Genomic DNA, 26020 nt, shown 5'->3' with positions numbered 1-26020 from the left:
AGATTCAAGTGCATAAAAATGATTGGCTAATTCTTTTAAGAAGTGTGTCAATTGATAGCTAAATCATAAGTGATATGATTTAGTTACCCTTACAATAAAATTCTAGCAAAAAGAAATCAGTGTTTGTGAAGAAGTATACAATATTTATTAGTCATTAAAATGAAGCATTGGAAGATAATGATTATTTTATAGAAAGTCTGAAAGAACAAAGGATGTTTCCATTTAAACATTGCAGGGAAATTGTTTATAGAGCAAATGTGTTTATTTCCCTTTTCACCTGAAAATAATTTCCATAAATGGCCAGGATTGTAATCCTCTATGTCCTGATTCTTTGTTTCTCTTGAAGGAAATCTTCATTTAAAACATCAACTTTCCCACTGAGCGAGAGTCTAGACTTGAAAACTCTCTCAAATGACATTATTTTATGGTGTTTGGTGCAAGGACTTTAGGCTATACTGGTTAATGCCTCACCACCCTTTCAATCTTCTCTCTCTCCATTCAAGTAAGTTATCTGTACTTAAAGAATAACGCTCCCAAAGGTCCTGTGCTGAAAGAGGTAATAGTTCACTTTTAAATCTAATTGTCATTTTGGAAATGCAGATCTTGACAACAATAAAGTCACAGTGGCAACAATTTAATAGCAGCTAGATAGCCTTGGTATTAATCTGGCTATTTTAAAATTATAGTGTTTTAAGAATTACTGACCAAGCTTACAGAAGAATTGACAACTGTTAGGTTTGTAACTGAAGTTGGTTCATTTGATCCACTATATTATGGGTCATTGTCAGTTGGTCTGATTTATTGGAGTTCATCAAATAGTACCAAAAAGTATGGATTATTGCATTCAGAGACTAAGTATATTTGCATGGTTTATTTTAGAAATAAAGCAGAAGTGAAAGACCCGAGCCTTGCTCAGGGATTGTAATATATTCATAGCTGATCTTTATCTTATATTGACTTGCTTTATTAAGATTTTGCATAGACATTATTTCTCATGGTAGATAACAATTTCCTTGAAGGTGTGTGTTGTCTTATCACTTTATATCCATCAGAGAATCCTACCTTTGAGTCTTGCATATGATAACAAGGAGACTCAGTACATAGTTTTTGAAGTAATACAACATATTTTCCCTCAGGTGCCTCCAAATATGTGCACATATTCAAAGATGGTCTCAGAACTTATGCTAATAATGTAGTTTCCTTAAATATATACAAGACATCTGCAACTGTTCAGACTGAATGAACAGAATTCCCCCAAATTATTGAGTAGTTAGAGGATAATCAAGTTACACTGAATGTCAACAAAACAATTACAATTTAATTTGCTTATAGCAAGAGAACTTGATAAAAAACACTTCTCAGAAATTATTGTTAATGGTACTGTAGTTTACTCTACTTTAAGACATTAGTTTAACAATGTGTCTAGGTGTAAAACTGAAATCAGATTCATTCATTCAAAGACCATTTAACAGATCTAATTGGGGAAGTAGTATCAAAATGGATTTTTCCAGAATTGTTAGACAGTATTTGTCACACAAATCATCAGAGGAAGCCTACAATGCATAAATTCTGTTCTACTTTTACTATAGCAAGGCAGCCTGAGTCAACGTTCAAATGAAAAGTTTTAGTATAAACTATAACACTTAAGAAAATATTAAACTAGGTGAGTTATGCCAGACACAATTAAAAAATGAAATATACTTTCACCACAACTTTGCTGAAATGAACTGATTTCATCTTAGGATGTTGTGATGGTTAATTTCTGGTGTCAACTTGGCCAATTGATGACACCCAGTTGTCTGGTCAGGCAAGCACAGGCCTCTTATTTCATGGCTGGTTGATTAACTAGAAGACTGGTGTATTAAATCATCAGTCAGTTGATTGCAACTATGTCTGATTACATCTGAGATCAGCTAATGCATGTCTCCCACAAAAGAGGTAATTCAATCAGCTGCAGATTTTTAAGAAGAAGAGAGATTTTTTTCACTGCTTCCTCATCCAGCGAGCCTCTCCTGTGGAGTTCATCCAGACCTTTTATTGCAGCTGCCAGCTTCACAGCCTGCCCTACAGATTTTGGGCTCTTCCATTCTCATGGTTGTGTGAGACACCTTTATAAAATCTCATATTTACAGGTATCTCCTGCTGGTTTTGTTTATCTAGAGAACCTTGACTAATACAGTTGTAAACAAAGATTCCAAGATTCCTGGCATCAGTTGAGAAAACTCATTAGGAAATTAATGTAAACAGTCTTCTCATCAACAATGCTTTATATATTATACTTATGTCAATGTTTTGGTTATAGCTGAGTTTAAAAATAGAGATGAGAGCTACCTAAAAATGACTGCACTATCTATACAATTCAGCTCATTAGACTGACTCAGGGATTTTCTTTGAGAAAGAATTCTATCTAAACTGGCAATTTAGATGCCAAGTTTTAGCCAGATGCAATTTAGAACAGTTGTGAAATAGCTAAGAGGGAAAAAGGAAATGCTGATTATGAAAATGCTGACAAACTTCAACCACAGAAAACTATTCGGTGCCACTCATATAACCTAAACCTCCAAGTACAGAAAGACAAATATTATAAATGACTGTAATGAAAAGATTCACTTAATACTCAAAAAATGTTATTGCTGGCACTAAAATTTTGTTAGTGAATGAATTGTTAATGTATTGGAGGAACCATTTCAAGTCTAAAATAATTGAAAAACCCTGTCTGTTGTCTTAGGTATATACTCTGGAATAACTCTGAGATTTTATTTTATAAATACTGTATGATTTTGTGTATGATGGAGTTACCTAGTTGCAATGGGCCTGTTCAATATTTCTGTGCTTTACTGTGATTTGTTCTTCAATGAGATATTCTTAAGCATAAACTTCTATGGTAAAGGAACATTACTGAAAATAGTTTTCAAAGCTAGTTTTCATTATAGGTGGCATCAATGAGGAGAACAATATTTAATTTCCATGGTACAGTTATCTTGAAATCAAAGAGGTGGAATGAAAAAATAAAGTATGCTCTAGGATGTTAATGTGGTTAGAACTGCCAACACTCTTGTAAAATGAGAGAAAAAATCCACTGTGCTCTGCTTCCAACATAGAATATTGATTTTACTATTGTCAGATTCAGTATTTCAAGGCATGATTTATTTCTTACATCCTAGATTATGTTCAAACATCCCAACTTTTAAATATCAAGTATAACTTCTTATCCATTTATATAAAATTGTTCAAGGCAAGCACAATATTAATCATGAATGCTAAATAATGTAGTGGAAAAAGCACAAGCTTGGGGATACCTGGACTTGAGTTCAAATCCTGGTTTAAGTCTGAGATGGTATACTTTAGGAATGCCTAGAGTGGACAATAATGGTGATGAAATGTAATTAAAAAAACATTTTTTCATAGGGGAGAACAAATGAATGTCAATATTGCAGGTGTTGAAAATAGATGGCATGGGGGAGGGGAATATAATCAATGCAAATTAGGGTCTATAGTCAACAGCAACATTGTAATATGCTTCCACTGAATGTAACAAAAACAGTATGCCAAAACTAAATGTCAACAGTCGGGGGCATGGGGGAAGAGTATGGATTATTTGTGGAAGAAAAGGAAATATCTTCATATAGATTATAGTGGTGAAGGCATGTCTATACACTTTGGTTGAATTGTATGATGTGTGAATAAAATTGCTTAAAAATAAAAAAATAAAGCCCTGACTTAAATTCTTTCTAACTAGCTTATTGATTTGTTGTGAAAATTTGCATAAAAAATGTATAAAAGGGCATAACATTGTCTGAACTGAGTTTGGGGTCTATAATATATCTTTCTTTTCTTCTGTGCACCTTTGCCTCAGGAAACTTTACAGGCTCTTTCTTGCAAATTTGTCTGTTTAGGGTCACCAGCTTCAATAGATATCTGCTCTCAACACCATCAAGGCTTCCTGTCATATTCCTCACAGATTCTGGAAGAGAAATTGGACAACCTCAGTGCCTGTTATATACCAATTACTTGATAAATATTTAAGATTATTTTATTTGAATTCTATATACTTTTAAAATTATTTTTATTGAAAATTTTCCACACACATACAGTCCAACAATATTATACAATCAATGGCTCACAATATCAACATAGTTGTGTACTCTTCACCATGATCATTTTTAGAATATTTGTATCATTTCAGAAAAATAAATAAAATAATAAAAACTCATACCACGCATACCCCTTACCCCTCCCTCTCATTGACTAACAGTATTTCAATTTCCCCAATTTTTACCCTTTATCTCTCATATTATTTATTTATTTTTTATTCTGATTTTATTTTACTCATCTGTCCACACCCTGGATCAAAGGAGCATCAGACACAACATTTTCACAACCACACAGTCACACTGTGAAGGCTATATATTTATACAGACCTCTTCAAGAATCAAGGCTACTGGAACACAGTTCAACAGTTTTCAGGTACTTCCCTCTATCCACTCCAACACAATTAACTAAAAAGGGATACCTATATACTGTATAAGAATAACCTCCAAGAAAACCTCTTAATCTGTTTGAAATCTCTCAGCCACTGAGACTTTACTTTGTCTCACTTCTTTCTTCCCCATTTTGGTCAAGAAGGATTTTGCATTCTCAGGCTGGGTCCCAGTTTATTTAGTGGGAGTCAGGTCCCACATTTCCAGGGAAAGTTACATCCCTGAGAGTTATATCCCACATAGGGGGGAGGGTAGTGTGTTCACCTGCCAAGTTACCTTAGAGAGAAAGGCCACATCCAAGTCACAAAAGAGGTTCTCTGGGGGTGACTCTTAGGCATAATTATCAGTAGGCTTTGCTTCTCCTTTGCAGTAATAAGCTTCATAGGGGCGAACCCCAAGAATGAGGGCTCAGCTTATTGAATTGACTATCCCCACTGCTTGTGACAATATCAAGAATTCCCCACATGGAGAAATTGAGTATCTCCTTCTTTCTCCCTAGTCTGCCATGGGGAGGATGCAAATAATTTTTGTTCTCTGCCCAAATTACTCTGGGATATACTGGGGCAGAACACTAATCCGTACAAACCAACAAGATTTCACACCTTCTTCAAGATTCCATTTAACTATGGTGCTCAAGTAAACTGATAAACAAATTAATTAGATAATATGCTACTCAAAGTATAAATTCTGTATCAAATAAACATCTCTCTCTTCGGTCTCAGTCAAAGGTTGAAGTTTGACAATATGGGTCATATCATCCTTTACCCTGTATTCTGATTTATCTTAGACCTTTCTAGATCAGCTTCATTCATATCTCTACTTGAAGTCCGATCATCTTTTCAGCTTTTTCTTAACAGTTACTGAATGGGGTAATGCTTACTTTCATAGCTTCAGTGCTCTAACTCTGAGTCTCAGGTGTCACATAAATACCTGAAGTTTCAGGGAATGACCAGGTTATATACAAATAGCTCAGTATCTCAGAATTTTAAAATATCAGTTACAACACATACAATATATGTGACTGCTGTAAGAGCTTACAATCTAGGACCCTTAACAATAGGCTCCAGACTGATAACCCAGGCTCTCAAATACAATTCTCTGAGTTTGTATGTTATAGTTAGTCCATATGAGTAAGGTATGATAATATTTGTCTTTTTGTTTCTGACATTTCATTCAACATACAGTTCTTAAGATTCTTTCATCTAGTTGCATGCCTCACAACATCATTTCTTCTTGTGGCTGCTCAGTAGTCCATTGTATGTATACACCAGAGTTTCCCCTTCCTTTCCTTAGTTTTTGTACCCTTAGGCCACCTCAATCTTTTGCGAATGGTGAACACTGCTTTCATAAACACCAGTGTGCAGATGTCCATTCCTGGTCCCATGCTTAATTCCCCCAGGTATATACCTAGCAATGAGGCTGCAAGTTCATATGGCAACCCCATCCGTAGCCACCTGTGGAACCACCATGCTACTTTCTGGTGGGATTGCAACTCTCAGCTTTCATACCAATAGTGAATAGGTACATCCCTTTCTCCACATTTTCTCTAACACTTTTTTCTCTCTTTTCATTTTTAAACAATTTTATTCACACATCATTCAATCCAAACTGAGTAAGTATATATGTTTTTACCATAATCTATATGAAGAAGTTTCCTTTTCTTCCACAAAGAATCCATACCCCTCCCCCCATGTCCCCTACTTATTGACATTCAGTGGAAGCATATTGCAATGTTAATGTTGACTATAGGCCTTAGATTGCATTGATCGGACTTTTCTCACTTCCTTCTGGGACTCTCACAACACATATATTCATGCTTGTCCTCTGGTAATTCAATTTCTTACAAATGTACTCATATTTTTCCATTCATTTCTCTATATTTTCTTTACTGTGTTGGACTCCAAATGTCATTTCCTCTAATTCACTGCTCTTACCTTCTGCCTCTTCAAATCTATTGTTGTATGATTGTGTACTGGTGAAAACCTTATGTCTGATGCTATATTTCTTCAGGGTATTGACAAATGAGTAAAAACATATGGATAAAAATAATAATAGGGGAGATAATGGGTTAAATAAATGAGATAGATGGAAATATTAGTGGTCAATGAGAGAGAGCTGTAAGGGGTATGATATGTATGAGGTTTTTCTTTTCTCTTTTCAAAATTTTTATTTATTAATTTTTTTATTGTGAACTATAACATGTACAAAAAAGCAATAAATTTCCAAGTACATTTTAACAAGTAGTTATAGAACAAATTTTAAAGTTTGGTATGAGTTAGAGATCCACTATTCTTTTTTCTTTTTCCTTCTAGCTACTCCAAGACACTGGAGACCAAAAGAAATATCAATATAATGATTCAGCAGTCATACTCGTTTATTGCATCTTATCTTCTCCTTTTCTTTTTCAAAATTGTTTTTGAAAAATAACATGTATAGAAAAAGCCATAAATTTCAAAGTATAACAAAACAATTAATTTTAGCAAGATTTCAGAGTTTGATATGGGTTATAATTCCAGATTTTTAGGTTTTTACTTCTAGCTGCTCTAAGGTACTGGAGACTAAAAGAAATATCAATATAATGGTTTAGGAATCATATTAATTTGTTAAATCCTACTTTCTCTGTATAATTTCACCATAAAATGTGATCATTCTCCCACTCTGTAGGGGTATTTGGGCTATTCTCATTCTAATTTTTTCATGTTGGAACGGGGTTGTAGATAATATGGGGTAGGGGAATGGAACAAGTTGATGTTCTGGAGACACTGGGCATTTCAGGATTTATCTGGTTCAGGGACCCATCTGGAGGTTGTAGGTTTCTGCAAAGTTACCGTAGTGCATGGAACCTTTGTAGAATCTTATTTAATGCATTAGGTATTCTTAGGATTGGCAGGGATGGTTTTGGTTAGGGCTTGGAAACTTATGATAGGTAGCAATGTCTAACTGAAGCTTGCATGAGTGACCTGCAGAGTAGCCTCTTTACTCTATTTGAAATCTCTCAGCCACTGATACTTTATTTGTTGCACTTCTTTTCCCTATTTTGATCATTATGGGGGGTCAGGAGTAATAAATCAGGAGCAATAAATCAGGCCCTAGCAAGAAGAAGGTATCCGGAGTCACAAGATCCAGGGCGGAAAGTTCCCAAGAGTTAAAAATTGAACAATAGTCATTGTTAAGAAATTAAAAGAATGGAATGTATTGTGCAAGAGCAAATGGCATTCCTCTGCTTCTGTAGATGAGCTTGCTTGCTTACAGCTGCAAACCAAGATGTGGTTGTAAAAGATAATGCCCTTTTTCCTGCTTCTGTGGATATGCTTGTGGTTTTTACCTTAAAAAGCCCCCCTTGAGAATTTCTCCGGGCTGCTCTCTGAATGTTCCTTCTTAGGTTTCTGAGGCAGTTGCGGGCTGGCTAATAATGACTCCTAATTGGCTTGCAAATTGCTTTGACTTGTGTGGTCTCTCCTTTGGTGTGCCCCACCCCAGTCACGATGGCATTGTTATTCCCAAGGTGCCAGGGACAGGGTTATCCCTGGAAATCATCTCCCATACTGCCAGGGAGGCTTTCAACCTTGGATACCATGTCCCATGTAGGGAAGAGGGCAATGGTTTCACTTACAGAGAGTGAGACCACATCTGAGCAACAAAAGAGGTCCTCCAGACATGACTCTTAGGCATACCTAGAGGTAGGCTAAGCTTCTCTGCTACATACATAAGCTTCACAAGAGTAAACCTCAAGATCAAGGGCTTGGCCTATTGATTTGGGTGTCCCTCATGTATGACAGAGTGTCTGGGGTTTCGCCAGTGGTAAAGTTTAAAAGCTTCATATTTTTTTTCCTGTCAGTCAAGGAAATGATGCCAATACTTTTTGATTATCTGCTTAATATATTCTGGAATATATCTGGGCATTACTTTAAGCTATAAAGGATTAAAGGCTCTCATTCTTATTCAGGGCTCTCTGTGTTTGGTTTATTTAAATGATCTATCCAGACAGATTAAGTTAGATTATGTGTTGCAGAAAATTTAGTTTATGGACAAAATAATCCTTTCTTCCTTTGGTCTCAAATAGTATGTGAAGTTCTAAAGTACAATGTCTTCCTTATCCTTGCATTCTGAATTACCTTAATACCAACCTGATCGGTTTCATTCTTATCTCTGAATACCAGGTTATACATATATAACATAGCCTCTCAAAATCTAGAAATAACAATTACCACTCTGGACTAAATGTGACTGCTGTAAGAACTTACAATCTAGGCCGCAGCTCTCTTATAAGTATTTTCTAAATGAGATCACACAAAATTTGCTCTTTTGTTTCTGACTTATTTTGCCCCACTAAATGTCCCACACTTCACTTATGTCATATCATCCCTCAAAAATTTGTTCCTTTTTGTAGCAGCATAATGTCCCATCATATATATACACCATCATTGACCAATGTACTCCTCAGTCAGTGCATCTTTCAGCCATCTCCATTTACTGGGCTTCATGTATAATATCCTGAGTCAACAGTCCGTCAACACTCTCAATTTTAGATAACTTCACCATTCCTAAAAGAAAGATGACAAATAAGCACACCCTCACCAAATCAAAAATCCATAACTACCCCTAACTCTTGTCCTTCTCCCTATTTTGTACCCCTGTCATTGCTGCAGTATTGTTGATGTTTTCCTGTTAATCATAGCCCATAACAATCAATAACAGTTTTCCCCCTACACCTCAAAATCATACACTCTTTGTACAAGATTCACACCTTGCAGTAGTTCATGCAAGAACCTATTTATATTTGCAGTATTAATCAGTGTGACACATGGGTCTATAAAATGCCTTTCAGTCATGTTCACCTTCAATAAGGTAATATTACTTATAGGCCCTCTAATGAACCACCTTCACTTCTGTCTATTCTCTTACATTTAAGTGGAACCTCATTAGCTAACTGTTCACCCATCTGAAGATTTCATTTATCTCTAGGTCCCCTATATTCTGTATTATAAGCCTCTGATTTTACCTTTATCATGGTCATAAAAGTGGAATCATATAATATCTATCTTTTTATGTCTGCCTTATTTCACTAAGCAGTATGTCCTCAAGGTTCATCCATCTTATCATGTGCTTCAAGATATATTTCATCTTACTGCTGCATAATATTCCATCATATGTATATACCACATTTTGTCAATCCACTCATCTGTTCATGGGCATTGGGGTATTCCTCTCTTTTGGCAATTGTGAATAATGCTGCTATGAATATTGGTGTGCAAATCTCTGTTTGTGTCACTGTTTTCAGCTTTTCTGGGTATATAATGAATAGTGGTATTGCCAGGTCATAGGACAACTCGATATTTAGTTTGCTAAGGAAACACCAGACTGTCTTTCATAGCAGCTGTACCATTATACATTCCCACCAGCAATGCATAAATGTCCTAATTTCTCCACATGCCCTTCAACATTTGTAATTTCCTGTTTGTGAAGTAGCTGCCATTCTTATAGGTGTGAGTTGTATCTCATTGTGGTCTTGATCTTCATTTCCCTTATAACTAATGAGAATGAGCATCTCTTCATGTGCTTTTTAGCCATCTGTATTTGTTCTTCAGGAAAATGTCTATTCATATCTTCGGCCCATTTTACAATTCTGTTGCTTGTTTTTTTTGTTGTTGCTGTTGTTGAGTTGTATGATTTCTTTATGTATACCAGATATCAAACCTTTATCCAATATATTATTTCCAAATATTTTCTCTCATTGAGTGGAGTGCCTCCTCCACATTTTGGCAAAGTCTTTTCAGGCACAAAATTATTAGATTTTGAGGACATCCCACTTACCTATTTTTTCTTTTGTTGCTTGTTCTTTGGCTCTAAAATTTAGGAAGCTACCTCCTACTACTAGGCCTTAATGATGTTTCTCAACATTTTCTTCTAGGAGCTTTATGGTGCTGGTTCTTCTATTTAGGTGTTTGATCCATTTTCAGTTAATTTTTGTTTACAGTGTAAGGTGAGGGTCCTCTTTCATTCTTCCAGTGTGGATATACAGTTCTCCCATGCCCATTAATTTAAAAGAATATTTTGTCCCCATTCAGTGAATTTAGGGGCCTTGTCAAATAACTGTTTACCATGGATTTGGTGGTCTATTTCTGTGCTCTCTCAATTTGATTCCATTGGTCAATACTTCTGACTTTGTGCCAGTGCCATGCTCTTTTGACCATTGTGGCTTTATAATAAGTTTGGAAATTGGGGTTTGTTAATCCACCCACTATCTTCCTTCTTTTTTAGAAATCTTTTAGGTATTTGGGGTCTTTTCCTTTCCAGATGAATTTGATAAGTAGCTTTTCCAAGCCTTCAAACTGGGTTGTTGGAATTTTGATTGGTACTGTGTTGAATTTGTAGATCAATTTTGGGGAGAATTGACATCTTAACTACATTTAATTCTCCTATCCATGAGCAGGGAATATCTTTCCACCTATTTAGATCTTCTTTGAATTCTTCTAGCCATGTTATATAGTTTTCTGTGTACAAATCCTTTACATCCCTGTTTAAGGTCATTCCTAAATACTTGATTGTTTATATTATTTTGAATGAAATTTTTTCCTTAACTGACTCCTCAGTGATGTCATTGCTTGTGTGCAGAAGCATTACTGGTTTTTACACATTAATTTTAAAACCTGCCATCTTGCTGAATTTGCTTATTAGCTTAAATAATTTTGTTGTAGATTTCTCAGGATTTTTCAAGTACGGTATCTTGTCATCTGCAGTTAAGGAAAGTTTTACTTCTTCCTTTCCAATTTAGATGCCTTTTATTTCTTTTTCCTGCCTGATAGCTCTAGCAAGTATTTCTAGAACAATGTTGAATAATAATGGTGACAGAGGGCATCCTTGTCTCATTCCCGATCTTAGAGGGAAAACTTTCAGTTTCTTATCGTTGAGTACAATGCTGGCTATGTGTTTTCATATATGCCCTTTATCATATTGAGGAATTTACCTTTGATTTCTACATTTTGAAGTGTTATTATCAGAAAAAGAGGTTGAATTTTGTTGAATGCTTTTTCAGTATCAATTGAGATGATCATATGATTTTTCCCTTTTGATTTGTAAATGTGTTGTATTATATTAACTGATGTTCTAGTGTTGAAACACCCTTGCATTCCTGGTATAAACCCCACTTGGTCGTGGTGTATAATTCTTTTATTGTGCTGTTGGATTCTCTTTGCTGATATTTTGATAATTTTTTTGCATTTACCTTCATTAGGGAGATTGGGCTGTAGTTGTCTTTTCTTGTAGCATCATTACATGATTTTTGGTATTAAAGTGATGCTAGCATCACAAAATAAATTTGGTAGTGTTCTTTTTCTTCAATGTTTTGGGAAAGTTTGAGCAAGATCGGTGCTAGTTCTTTTTGGATTGTTTGATAAAATTCCCCTGTGAAGCCATCTGCCCCTGGACTTTCCTTTGTAGGAAGATTTTTGATGACTAATTGAATCTCTTGTGATTGGTTTGTTGAGATCTTTGATTTCTTCTTGAGTCAGTGTAGCTTCTTTGTGTGTTTCCAAGAAATTGCCCATTTCATTTACGCTATCTAGATTGTTAGTATATAGTTGTTCATTCTATTACAAGTATTTTTTTTTTATTATTTCTTCTGGGTCTCTGGTAAAGACCCCTGTCTCATTTTTTATTTTATTATTTGCATCCTCTTTCTTTTCCTCTTTATCAGCCTTGTTAGTGGCCAATCAAGTTTATTGATTTTATCAAAGAACCAATTTTTTGTTTTATTGATTTTTTTCCATTATTCTTTTGTTCTTTCAATCATTTGACTCTGCTTTAATTTTTGTTATTTCTCTTCTTCCATTTGCTTTGGGGTTACTTTGCTGTTCTTTCTCAAGTTCCTCCAGATGAGATGTTACATCCTCAATTTTGTTCTTTCCTCTTTTTTATCATAGGGATGTAGGGCAAAACGTTTCCCTCTCAGCACAACCTTATATGTAACCCATGAGTTCTGATATGTTGTATTCTTCTTTTCATTCATATCCAGATAGTTACTGATTTCTCTACCAATTCTTTCTTTGACCGACTCATTGTTTAAGAGTGGTTATTTAATCTCCATATATTTGTGAAAGTTTTGGAGGTGATTGATTTCCACCTTCATTCCTTGGTGATCAGAAAAAATGCTTTGAGTGATTTCAATGTTTTAAAATTTATAACAACCTGTTTTGTGCCCCAGCATATAATCTACCCTGGAGAATATTCCATAAGCACTAGAGAAGAATGTATATCCTGGTATTATGGGGGTGTAATGACCTATTTATGTCCGTTTGGTCTAATGCAGTTATCAAATTGATTAAGTTCTCTTTTTCTTTGTTGATCCTCTGTCTGGTTTTTCTACCTATAGAGTAGAGTGTTGTATTGAAGTCTCTTACTATTATTGTTGAAACATCTATCATTCCCTTTAATTTTGCCAATGTCTTTCTCATGTACTTTGAAGCTTCTTGAGTGGGAGCATAAACATTTATGATTGTTGTATCTTCTTGGTTTATTGTCCCTTTTACTAATATATAGTGTTCTACTTTGTCTCTTATGATATCTTTACATTTAAAGTCTTTTCTGTCTGATATTAATATAGTTACTCCTGTTTTCTTTTAAAGCTTGCATGGAACATCTATTTCCATCCTTTCACTTTCAATCTATTTGTGGCTTTGTGTCTAATATGAGTCTCTTGTAAGCAGCATATAGCTGGATTATATTTCTTAATCCATTCTGCAAATTTTATCTTTTAATTGGTAAGTTTAGTAGTTAGCATTCAAAGTCATTACTGTAAAGGCATTTCTTGAATCTAACATCTTATTATCTGGATTTTATTTCTCATATCTATATATTCTTTTTCCTCCTCTTCTTTGTGCCCTTAATGTTACCCTTAATGGTACTCTTTGATTCTGTGCCATCCTCCAGAACTCCCTCTCTTGTCTTTTTTTTTTTTTTTTAGCTGACAGAACTACCTTTAGTATTTTTCTTGTAGGGCCAATCTCTGGTTAATATATTCTCTCAACCTTTGTTCATCTGTCAAAATTTTAATCTCTCCCTCAGTTTTGAAGGTCTGTTTGGTGGAGTACAGAATTCTTGGGTAGATGTCTTTCTCTTTCAGGAGCTTATACATATCATAACACTGCATTACTGCCTCCATAGTGCGAGTTGAGTAGCACAAATTCAGATTTATACAATTTCCCTTGTACATGGTAGACTCTTTTTTTTTTTGCTGCCTTCAGGATTTCCTGCTTTTCTTCAACATTTGACAGACTAATTAGTATGCGTCTTGGGGAAGGCCTATTTGGATTTATTCTTTCTGAAGTTTGTTGGCATCTTTGATTTGCATATTTATGTATTTTATAAAGTTTGGGAAGTTTTCCCCCATTATATCCTCCATTAATCTTCCTAGCCCTTTACTCTTTTCTTCTCCTTCTGAGATAAATACATGATTCTTATAATTATGCACTTTGCTTTGTCCATCATTTTCCTGAGATCCAATTCAAATTTCTCCATCTTTTTTGTCATTTACTCTTTTTAAATACATGATTCTTATAATTATGCACTTTGTTTTGTCCATCATTTCCCTGAGATCCAATTCAAATTTCTCCATCTTTTTTGTCATTTACTCTTTTATGTGTTTAAAATCAGTTGTCCTCTCCTTTAGTTTGCTTATTCTTTCTTCTGTCTCTTCAAATCTGCATTTGTGTTTCCCTACTATATTTTTTATTTGATCTACAGCATCTTTAAACTCTGTGACACCCACTATTTTTCTATTTATTCTTTCAAATTCCCCTTCATGCTCTTCTAGTGTTTTCTTGATCTCCTTTATGTCATTAGCCATCCCACTGATTAAATTTTGTAGATTTCAATGAATGCCTTCAATTAGTTGTTCCAAAGTCTGTGTGTGCTTTAATTTGATCATTGAACTGGGCTACATCTGTCTATGTCTTCATGTGGTTGGTGATCTTCTGTTGTCTTCACTGCATGTAAATATCTTGATAAGGTTACTTTGGATGTTAATTTCCTTTAGTAGTCTAAAGATTTGTATTTGTGTGACAAGTGTGGAGAAGAATGTGGAGTGTGGGAAGGGGCACAATAGTGTGGTGACTGGCTGAGATGCAAGTACATGCACAGGTCGGGGATGCTACACTGGTGCCAGTAAGCATGGGATGTAGGTTGTGGGGTTGTAGACCTGTTGTGTGGGGTACATGAGGGAGAGGTGCAGCTCAGGCAGGCCTTGGAACACAAGAATATGCTGTGGTGTGGAGGACACAGAGGCAGGGCATGTTGGGAGGCAGATGGGGGCACTGTGTGAATATGCTTGGGCTGGTATGTGGGCAGGATGCTGGTGGGCACGTAAGGCATGTGGGTCATGGGTATCAGAGTGTGGGATAGAGGGCGTAGAAGTCAGGGCACAGGGAGGGCAGGACACAAGTATGTCTTTGCACAGGGGAGTGGTCCAGGGGGGTTGGGATGTGGTTGCAATAGTGTGTAGGGGTGGGCATAGGTCACAGAGGTTATGGGATGTCTGTAGGGGTGGATGATGTCTATTGGGCAGTGCACTGGCACCAGTGTGCATGTGCAGGGGATGTGAGGCAAGTGTGTGCACTTGGCAAAGTGCGGGCTAAGTGGCACAGATGTGCACAAGAGCACCTTCCGGGTATGGGAGAATGGCACTTGTGGTGGGGAGAGGGTCAAGAGTGTGCATGTGTGAAGGGCAGGGTGCATGGGGTGCAGGGGTCAAAAGGTCAGTACACATATACGATATGTGGGTGCCTGGCAGGGAGGATGTGGCTGTGTGTGTGCATGAGTCTGGGGGGTAGGGCCCTGCACTTGCTAGGAGACAGTGCCTTGTTGTGCAGGTGGGCAGAGTTCAGTGGAAGCAGACCGGATTTTACCCACTTGGGCTGGGGTCTGGTGTGGGCCAGATGTGCAGATCACTGCTTACTCAGAGCAAAGGGAAGTGAAATGAGTGGTGCATGTGCATGCACGAGTCTGGGGAGTCTCATGCTGATGTGCACATGCTCAGAGTTTGGAAGATGGGGCAGTTTTGCACAACTGTATGGGCTGGGTGCTGGTGTGGCCCAGGTATGAAGGTAAGGGCCAACAGCAAGGATGGACAGGTGACAGCCCACAGGATTTGGGGAGGGGGAGGTGGGAGTTGAGGGGCTGGATGGGGGTGCACACATCTTGGAAGGGGCAGGGAGAGACTATACACTTGCTCGGGAGAAGTGGGTAGGGCTGGGACAGGCTTGAGAGACTTCATGGTGTGGGGAGGTGGGAGCGTGGGGTGGGGACGCATGGGGAGTGTTGGCAGGGCAGGGGTGCATGGACCATGGTGGGTGCTGACAGGTTCAATTGCATGGGGTGTGGGTCAAGGGGTGGGAGTGGCACACATGAAGGGAATGTTTTCAAGGAATGGGGCTTACTTCCTTGTCCCTGTCTCCTTGCCCTTGCACACCTGAGGGTCCTGGACTCACAATAGCATCTCATAGTTGTGTATTTATCACCATGATCATTTTTTAGAACATTTGCATGACGTCAGAAAGAGGAATAAAGAGGAAAAAGAAAAAAAAACTCATACATACCATACTCCTTATCAATTTATTTTGCCCTTTGTCTCCCATATTATTTATTTATTTTTTCTCCATATTTTCTTTACTCATATGTTCAAACTCTGAATAAAAGGAGCATCAGACACAAGGTTTTCACAATCACACAGTCATATTTTAAAATATATAACTTTATACAATCATCTTCAGGAACCAAGGTTACTGGCACACAGCTCAACAGTTTCCGGCACTTCCCTCCAGCCACTCCAATAAACCATAAACTAAAAAGAGATTTTTGTAATGCATAAGAATAATATCCTGGACAACCTCTCAACTCTGTTTAAAAATCTATCAGTCACTGAAATTTTATTTTGTCTCATTCTCTCTTTCCCCTTTTAGTCAAGAAGGTTTTCTCAATCCCTTGGTGCTAGGTCCCAGCTCATCCCAGGATTTCTGTCTCAGATTGCCAAGAAGATGTATACCCCTGGGAGACATGTCCTATTAGGACAGAGGGCAATAGGTTCACATGCTGAGTTGGCTTAGAGAGAGAGACCATACCTGAACAACAAAAGAGTTTCTCTGGGGGTGACTCAGGCCTAATTTCAAGTAGGGTTAGCCTATCCTCTGCAAGAATATGTTTCATAGTGGTGAACCCCAAGATCGAGGGCTTGGTCTATTGATTTGGTTGTCCCCAGTGCTTATAAGAATATCAGAAATTCCCCAAATGGTGAGGTTGAATATTTCCTTCTTTCTCCTAGTCCCCCAAAGGAACTTGGCAAATATTTCTTTATTCACTACTCAGATTATTCTGGGATGTACCAGGGAATCACACTAACTTGGACAAACCAACTAAACCTCATGCCATGTTCAAGATTTCAGGTACTTATAGTTCTCAACTAAATTGACCATACAGGTTAAATTACAAAGTGCACTAACAAAACTCTAAATTTTGCACCAAATAAACATCTCTCCCTTTGGTCTAACATAAAAGTTGAAGTTTTAAAATATAGATAATATCATCTTTTACCTGTATTCTGATTTTCCTTACTCTTATCCGGATCACCTTCATTTACATCTCTACTTGAAGTCTGATCAGTTTTTCAACTTTTTAAACAGTCCCTGTATGTGGTACAGCTGACTATCTTAGCTTCAGAGCTCTAGCTCTGAGTCCCAGCTCTCACACAAATAACTGAAGTTTCTGGGAATGATCAGGTTATAAACAAGCAGCTCAATATCTCAAAATTTAGAAATAACAGTTACAACTCCTGAATATATGTGACTGCTGCAAGAGCTTACAATCTAGGACCCATTATAATAGTCCCTAACCTGATAATCCATGTTCTCAACTTCAGTTAACCAAGTTTTTATATTATAGTTAGTCCATATGAATGGGGCATGATAATATTTATCTTTTCATTGCTGACACGTATATTCATGTGCCTCATGTCATTCAGTTCCCTTGGACCATGATCATATTTTTCCATTTGTTTCCCTATATTTCATTTTGTGTGTCAGATTTCAGATGTCTTGTCCACTAATTCAATAAGGCTTTCTTCTACCTCTTCAAACTTATTTGAGGTTTCCATTGTTCTTTTTCATATCTTCTATTATGTCTTTCACTCCCATACATTCTGCAATTTGTGTTTCAAACTTTTGAGTGGCTTATGTTCACTCAATGTCTTCTTTACATCCTCCCTCAAATCATTGATTTGATTCTGTTGAGATTTTGCATGTGTGTTCAAACATTCTGAATTAGTTGCTTCAACTTCTGTATCTCATTTCAAGTGTTGGTTTGTTCCTTTGTGTCATATCTTTGATTTACCTAATATGACTCATTATTTTTTGCTGACATCTAGGCAATTGATTTTCTTAATTAGTTTATTCTGGAGGTTGTTTTCACTTTCTTTTTTTCTACTGTTTTTTGCTGGGTGGCTTTGTTCTCTATCTGTTCTTTGACATTCAGTTCAACTTATTCTAGACCTCTAGCATGGGTTCTGTTTAACTGATCAGAATTTTTCAGATCTTGTTTTCTGTTTCTTGCCTTGACTATATGAAGTATTTTTTGAGGAGGTTTTCCTCAGTTATTTTAGACCCAGTCAGATTTTCCCAGACCATTCATGCCCATGTCTCAGGAAGAGAGAGTAGCCAACATCAGTTTTCCCTAAAGGTGTGGCCCAGCAGTGCTTTTCTATCCTGCCCAGCATGTGGTGCTTGTCTGCCCACAGCTTCCTTCCAGCTTAAAGTGATGTGGTGCCTTTAATTTCAACAGGCTCTCCTTGCCAGGGGTGCAGTTGAGATTGAGGTGAGGTAGTTGTCAGACTTTGTTTCTGTTTCCCAAACCCTGGTCTCTGAATTCCTTGAAGGATGGTTTCCACTTCAACTGGGCCCCAGCTCCCTTTTCTTGGGGAAAATATGCCCTTTAGGGAATTAACCCCTTTCACCTGACCAGTTACTTTGCCTCTTAGACATGCCTTAGTTTTACCCTTGCTTGTGGCAGTGCTGGAGTCAAGAGTGCTTGCAGTTCTATCTAATTAGCTATTAAGAAGTAAAAAAAAAAAGTGAAAAGTCTTTTCAGAGCTGGACCCCCACCCCTCATGTTTGCCAATCAAGAGCTTAAATTGGGACATGACTCTATGTATCTCCAGGTCCTATGTGTCCCCTTTTCTTGGGGTCCAGCCCTTTTCCTATATTTTGTGCTGACCAACTCAAAAAGCCTCTTTTTTTTTCAATCAGCCCCACCCCCTCTCTGCCTAGGCAAAAACTCCTAGTTCCAATGCTTATTCCAAGTTTATCTGTGCTGCGGCCTGTTTTTAGTAGTCAGAATTTGTTGATTAATTCCACAAATGGTGCTTGATTGAGTTAAGGTTTTGTTTCAAGTCTATTTTCTTTCTCCTTGGGGTAACAGTCTGAAGTGCCCATGGGGAAGGGGTGTAAGACTTACTTGGGGAACTTACAGTTCTGTGTGGGTTCTTAGCCATTCCACCTGTTCCAGACTGGTGTATGCTGTGTGTTCAATCATTGATGTTCCCCCAGAAGTTGTTCTGTACCATTCCTGGTTGTTTACTAGCTGCTCTGGAGGATGAATTAAATTCCGCATCTCACTATGCAGCCATTTTGACCCAGCTTCTATTATGCCCTTTTCCTGAATTACATACAATTTTGCATGCATGTAAAGGATTACATATAGAATGAATAAGTATGGTTTATTGTTGAATTAAACATGCTTTCTTTTTTGTTTGCCAGTCCAGCAGCATCATCCTTGTATCTTCTTTCTTTTAATATTATTCTCAATTTTTGGAAGAGACCAAACCCTCTCCCATATTTTCAATTCTGGGGTTTGAATGGAGCTAACCCTTCCCCACTCCTGGTATGTGAGATTTGAGTATAACTCATGCCTGTCTAATGTCACTTGGATTTGTTTACTGCTATGTACATGACTCAAGATAAATAAGAGTGAGCTCCAGGATTTTTGTAGGGCCACTTCTTCATGCTAGGGTGCTAGCTTGTATGTATAAACCAAGGACTATCACTATGAAAGAAGGAGAGTCTGCTTGCATAGAGACATGCAGCACAGAGATAACTCTCTACAATAAGTACAGATAACATCTGAGCCAAGAGATGGAAGGAGACTGTGTACTGATGAAAATGTTTAAGCCTCTAATTTAGCCTTATTTATAGCTAGATACCTCTGAACATTTCTGTTCTGTGAGTCAAAAGTGCTTTAAAACGTATCATTAACTTCATCATTATTAGTCATTTAAGTCAATTTCACTTGCAACCAAATGTGCCCTAATGCAGTTGCTTTCACTATAGAAATACCTATCTATGTGTGGAAACGTAACTGCTAATTAGAATTCTTTTCAAGTCCCCACCAAATATTGAGTGGACCCTTTTTGAAATGTTATCAACAACAACAACAACAGCGTATCAAACAAATTTTAAGGAAATGATCAACTCCTTAAAAGAACAATCTTTGTTATCATTGTTTTAAATTTTTAGGAAAAATTTACCCATCAAAAGAGATGAAGTAACCATATAATAGTGTTGACTGAGTCATCTATTCCTGATCTTCTTTGAAATCCTGACACTTTTTTAAGTACTTGAGTTCATGACTTCCAAGAACTCTTCTATGTGGCATATTTTTGTGATTTGAATGGAATTAAAGGTAATTTTACTTTAAGAATTTTTTGACAGCTCCTGAAATTCTTGGTTACACAACCAAGATTAAGAATTATGGCCTTTCATTTTCTTTACACAAGGGAAATTCAAAGTAAAAAAGAAAAAAAATCTGTCAAACTGTTTGGGGGCTACAAAAAATAAGTATCTTCTTTCTTTCTTTTTCTTCACTACTGCTAAATTTACTAGATGTTTGATTTAACTTACTAACCTAACCTTTGGTTTTGGAATCATGTAGACATGGCCTTAGTTAAATCCATCATAAGGAAGATCCTGCTTATTTTTATTCAATTACAAGGATCTGAGTTCATAAGGCCAAGTTTAAAACTTTTAATCTTCCTCAGCTGCTTTCCCAAACTGGAAAAGTCCAACAAACATAGATTTATACTGTCAGATGAGATTAGAACTCACCTCTAGTTCAAATATGTTATTGGCCTGAAGGTTACAATATTGTGACTTTCTAATAGAAGCAAATTGGGTTAAGAAAATAAGCCTCGGTACTCCAAGAAATAATTTCAGCTTTCTATCAGGTGGCATGGATCAACCTCTGGAGATTTTAACAGCTAGCAATCTATTCCCAACAATGATCCTAATATTTATTAACCAATGGCATTTTTACTTTGCAAATGACTAAGTGACAAAATGGGGAACACTTCAACTACTGCATTGGTAAACAGTTCACTGTTATTAATTGTCAGTAGTCTAGGAGCTAACACTGCAGGGGATTTGATGTCTTCTAACAACAATTCTTAAGCAACCATAGAGGAAACAGACAGTTTAACCTGTTAAGGAACAGATTTCTCAAAGGATGAAAATATTTTGGCCAAAATCATTTAAATTATAAACTAATTTCTCAGTTTTCAGTTTTTTGACAACAGGCAGTCTCTAATAGAAACATATTTCTACACAGTAGAAATTTATTTTATGTAGTAGAGTTATATGAACATCTTTGATTAGTTGTTCCTATATCTGTATCTCCTCTGGTGTTTTAATTTGGTCATTAGAGCTGGGCTATGTCTCTCTGCACTGTGATATGCTTAGTGATCTTCTGTTGCTTTTACTGCATGTAAATATCTTGACTGATTTACTTTGGAAGTTGATTTCCTCCAATAGTATAAGGCCTTGTGTTTGTGGGATAAATGTGTAGCAGGATGCACAGCATGGGGTGAAGCATAACAGTGTGGTGGTGTGTTGGAGCACATGTATAGGCACAGGCTGGGGATGTTATGCTGGTGCCTGTGAATGTGGGCTTATAGTGGTGGGGAAGGATGTGGCTGTGCTAGTAGATGGATATTAGGGGTGTGGCCTTGGTGTGCCCTGGTCTAGGACATGGGGCCTTTTGTGCACATGCGCAGAGCCATGGCAGTTTTTCAGCCTTATGTCTGCATGGGTTGGGATCAGATGTGACCTGGCTGCACATGTCAGCACTTCCCCAGACCTGGGGGGCTTGACTGGGGGCTGTGCACATGTGTGGGTCTAGGAGTGCTGTAAACTGATGCACCCATGCACAGAGTTCAGGATGAGTAGAGGGGGCTGTGCAACTGTATGAGCTAGGGTCATTTGTAACCTGGTTATGGAGGTAAGGACCTGCAATTTTATGCACTGGTGAACGTGTTCAGGGAGCAGAGAGGGGAAGGTACTGCTTGGGAGGGGCACAGGAGAGGTGGGGTAGGCTACACTTGGGGTGGAGGTGTGGGGTGGGTATGCACACAAGGGTTTGGTGAAGCTGGGGTGCTTGGAGCACAAGGAGTGGGGACAGGTGAAGGGGTTCACATGCATGGGGTATGAGGTGAGTTGTGGGTTGTGGGGCTGCATTGTTGAAAGTAGCAAGTTCAAGAAATCTAGCTCAGCTTACTTCCTAGTTCCTGTCTCCCCATCCATGCACTCCTGGGGGCTCTGGCCTTCCACATTAGGCCGTTTGTACCAGCCAGATGGTCTCTGGTTCTCTATTTTTCAGTTCCTCAGCTTTTGCAACCAGAAGCACCCTACGTGGTACAGAAGACTGTTACAGGTCACTTGTACTTTGGAATTGCTGTCTCAGTTATCCTCCCATCCTTCTCTTACTGTTCCTTGGAGAAGGGCTGAACTCAATCTATCCTATTCTGATATCTTACTGGAACTCCCTCACATAATTTAAAAAATCTTATTTATGCTTTGTTCTGCATATGCTTCAATGTGACAACCTCCCATGGTTGTAATCACAGGAGCCTAGGACAAAGGATAACACAGTCTGGTGCTGTATAGGATGATAGCCAAACATTTTGTCTAAACTTCTACTGACATTAATTTGCATAGGAAGACACCTGCCCTCTGGCCCTTGTTTGGCTAAAGCTTAGAAACCAATGATGACTATCTTGTACTTAAATTTCTTTTTCTACCAGGACAGCCCCATTATTTTAAGCCAAAAATATATTTTCAAACATAAAATGATTCATTTTTCACACTACTTTGTAGTCCAAGGCAGTTACCAAAGAAATGGGAAAGTGAAAGAAGCCTAAAAAAGTGGAAGAGAGTCAAAGAGAAAGCCACATGTGGGAAATCATGACCAAAGGCCCTTCAGGTAAGTTGACAGATCCAACTGTGGAATTACTTTGAGAAATGGGAAAAGAGAAAGTGAATTTTTAGCAGGTAAGCAATTAAAAAAGAAACAGAGAAGGTAGTGATGGAGAGAGGAAGATGAGGAGGAGGAGGTACAAAGCATGCTGAAGAGGATTGAATGTCAGTAAGGGACATTTTAGAAAATATACCAGAAAAAGCATAAGCTACAGATATATTCTTCTCTGCTGCACATTGCCCCATCATCTCATGGTTAAATATCTTTATGGGTCTATTTAGTCATCCAATTATTATTTCAATGTCATAGTTAATTTCCACTTTTCTTCAGATCTTATTTAAACAGCACATTGCCTTTTAAACTGTTCTATATTCTTACATTACAAATTATTTTACAATATTACTATTTTCTCCACTTTTTTGTTAAAATTCACAACTTGGTGACTATTGATATATATATATATATATATATGGCTCAGTTTCTAAGAGCAGACTTAAAATTTCTGCTATGCTCTCAGCTTGAGATTTTTTATGCTGTTTGATATATACTGCTATTGTGATTCTTCCAATGTTATAATACACTTTTTAAAAATGAAAGTGGACAGCTTTGAGCTTTGATTTACAGCAGGAATGTTTTTCTTAATCTTTTAGGCAAAGGGCCCTATTGAAGGGTTGCAGGGAGGTGTAAGAGAAGAAAAACCTGAGAAAGAAACCTTTTGGATTATAATGGACAAGAAGTACAGCAGTCAGAAAAATCAGCATGGAATTGTCTTGATTCTCTCTTCCCTCAGTATAGAAAATGGCTACTAGAACTATTAGGGAGGTAAATACAAGCCTTTTTCCCAACAGCTTTTAAAGCAAAAATGTCATCTGACTGAATAAAGTCCAGGCAAAGTCTTTATAAAACAAATGTATCTTAATATTGTTGCTTGGATCCAACTGATTATTGTAGTCTATGAGCCTATTAGGCTATCAGAAAAGGTATGAGGAATGGAGGAGCACTGCTCTGGTAAGCATGATCATGCATAGTACAAAATATTGGTAGGACCACAGTTACAGGGTATTCAACTGACCTTGTTTTTGATAGAATAGATAAAAGAGGATAAACAAAGAAAGCTGTCAATAAGAGAGGAAAAAATAATTTTAAAAAATCAGGGAACTTCTTGTTCATGAGAAGAATGCATTTTCATTTATTGTGATATTCAGGCAAACCCTGAGATAAGAAACATTAGTTCACAGTGACTTTTATATTCACAGGTACTTTCTCTGATGCACTTCCTCTTCACCAAATCCCAGCCAAAGACTCCATTGCCTGCCAAGCCATAGTGGAGAGTCCCTTATTACAGGACAGATAGTGCCTGAATTACCTTTTCAAAAAGTAAAGTGGGGTATTCTTGGATTTTCAAGGCCTAAGTTAGAGATGAGGGTCAGACAGAGAGGTTTTTTGTATTTAATTCTAATTAAAATTATTTTCCTTTTATAAAAAATCAATATAAAAAAATCCAACAGTGAAGAAGTACAACCCAGAAAATGTAAAAGTATATTTATCTTCCTCTCATGCATACTATTAAGAAACAATATCAATAACATTAGATTTGATTCCTTAACACTTTTTTTATATACTTACAAATATGTCTATATATATGTAAGCACATGCATATGCTCTTCCTCACAAAAATGAAATATTATACACTGTCCCTGGCACTTTCTTTTTTATCAGATAGTATATCAGAGATAAATTTCTATAACAGAAAATATAAATGGCCCCCATCATTTTTTTTGTTTTTGTTTCTGTTTTTTTGCATGGGCAGGCATCAGGAATTAAACCTGGGTCTCCAGCACCACATGCTTTTTAATTAATGCAAAGTACTGCATTTTATATGAACTATACTTATTTAATTACTTTCCTAATAAGAATATTTGGGTTGTTTCCAATGTGTTGCTATGAAAAACAATATTGTAACAAACTCCCCTTGACACATGTCTTTGCGTGGTTATGAAATAACTTTTGTATAACCAATGCTTTATATTAATCATTAAATTTACCATGTATTATTTGATATGAGTAAAATAACTGTAACATATGCAAGATATGAAGCACAATAATAAAATGAATAACCATGAATCCATCACCCAACTTTCAGAAGTAAGGCATTTCCATTCTTTTGATTTTCTCTGTGTGCTTCTTTCTTATCACATTCTCCTGTTTCTACTGCCTATGTCCACTTAGAGTTTGCTGAATCTTTTGAATTTTCCTTTTTTAAAAAAATTTTTCCTTTTTGTCTCTTATTCTTGAATGCCTATGCAATATATTTGACTCTAATGCAATTTTATTGAGACATATGTTCACAAACTAAATAATCATCCAAGTTGTACAGTCAGTAGTTCATAATATCATGGCATTGAAGTAGGGAGAACTCTGAACACAGCACCAGAGCCTCTGAGAAGTAGACAAGACTTCTTTTGCTGCAGCAGACTCAGAGGACTCCTGCCCAAAGTCTGAGCCCCAAACATTCTTTGTCTCCAAATTATATAGGCTAGCAAACAGGGTGGAAGTTACTATGGGAATAAGCTGTATACTCTGAAAAAGTACAGAAACAGAACTTGAAGGTGGGAGTTACTCTCTGACCCTTAGCTGATTTCTTTTGTCAGAAATGCAGGCAGCCCTGGACCTGCAGATGCAGCAGACATTTTGTTTCACCACCTTTTTTAGAGTACATAAATTCATAAAGTGATACACAAAAATGCACAAAGTGATACATATAAATGCACAGGGTGATACACACAAATTCATAAAGTTATACAACAATAATACTGAGGTTAAACTTATGAACTACCTCATTATAGATATGCATTCATCATCACAATAGAGTTTTGAACATTTTTATTACTCCCCAAAAATATGTAAAAACAAAAGTGAAAAAGAACACCCAAAATATCACATGTCCTCTTCTCCCATATTACTTATCTATTTTTTCTTATTCATCTGTCCATACATAGAATAAAAGGAATGTTGGTCATGAGGTTTTCACAATCACATAGTCAAATCTTAAAAGCACTACAGTAATTCAATCTTCAAGAATAAATAGTATTGGATTATGTTCAACAGTTTCATGTATTTTCTCTAATTACTCCAATACACCAAAAACTGAAAGGTGATATTTATATACTACCTAAGAATAACCTTGAGAATGACATCTTGGCTGTATTTGAAATCTCTCAGCCACTGAAAGTTTATATTGTTTAATTTCTCTT

The sequence above is a fragment of the Tamandua tetradactyla genome, chromosome X, assembly GCF_023851605.1.
Source record: "Tamandua tetradactyla isolate mTamTet1 chromosome X, mTamTet1.pri, whole genome shotgun sequence".
Classification (NCBI taxonomy): Eukaryota; Metazoa; Chordata; class Mammalia; order Pilosa; family Myrmecophagidae; genus Tamandua; species Tamandua tetradactyla.
Note: the sequence above shows the minus strand (reverse complement) of the source record.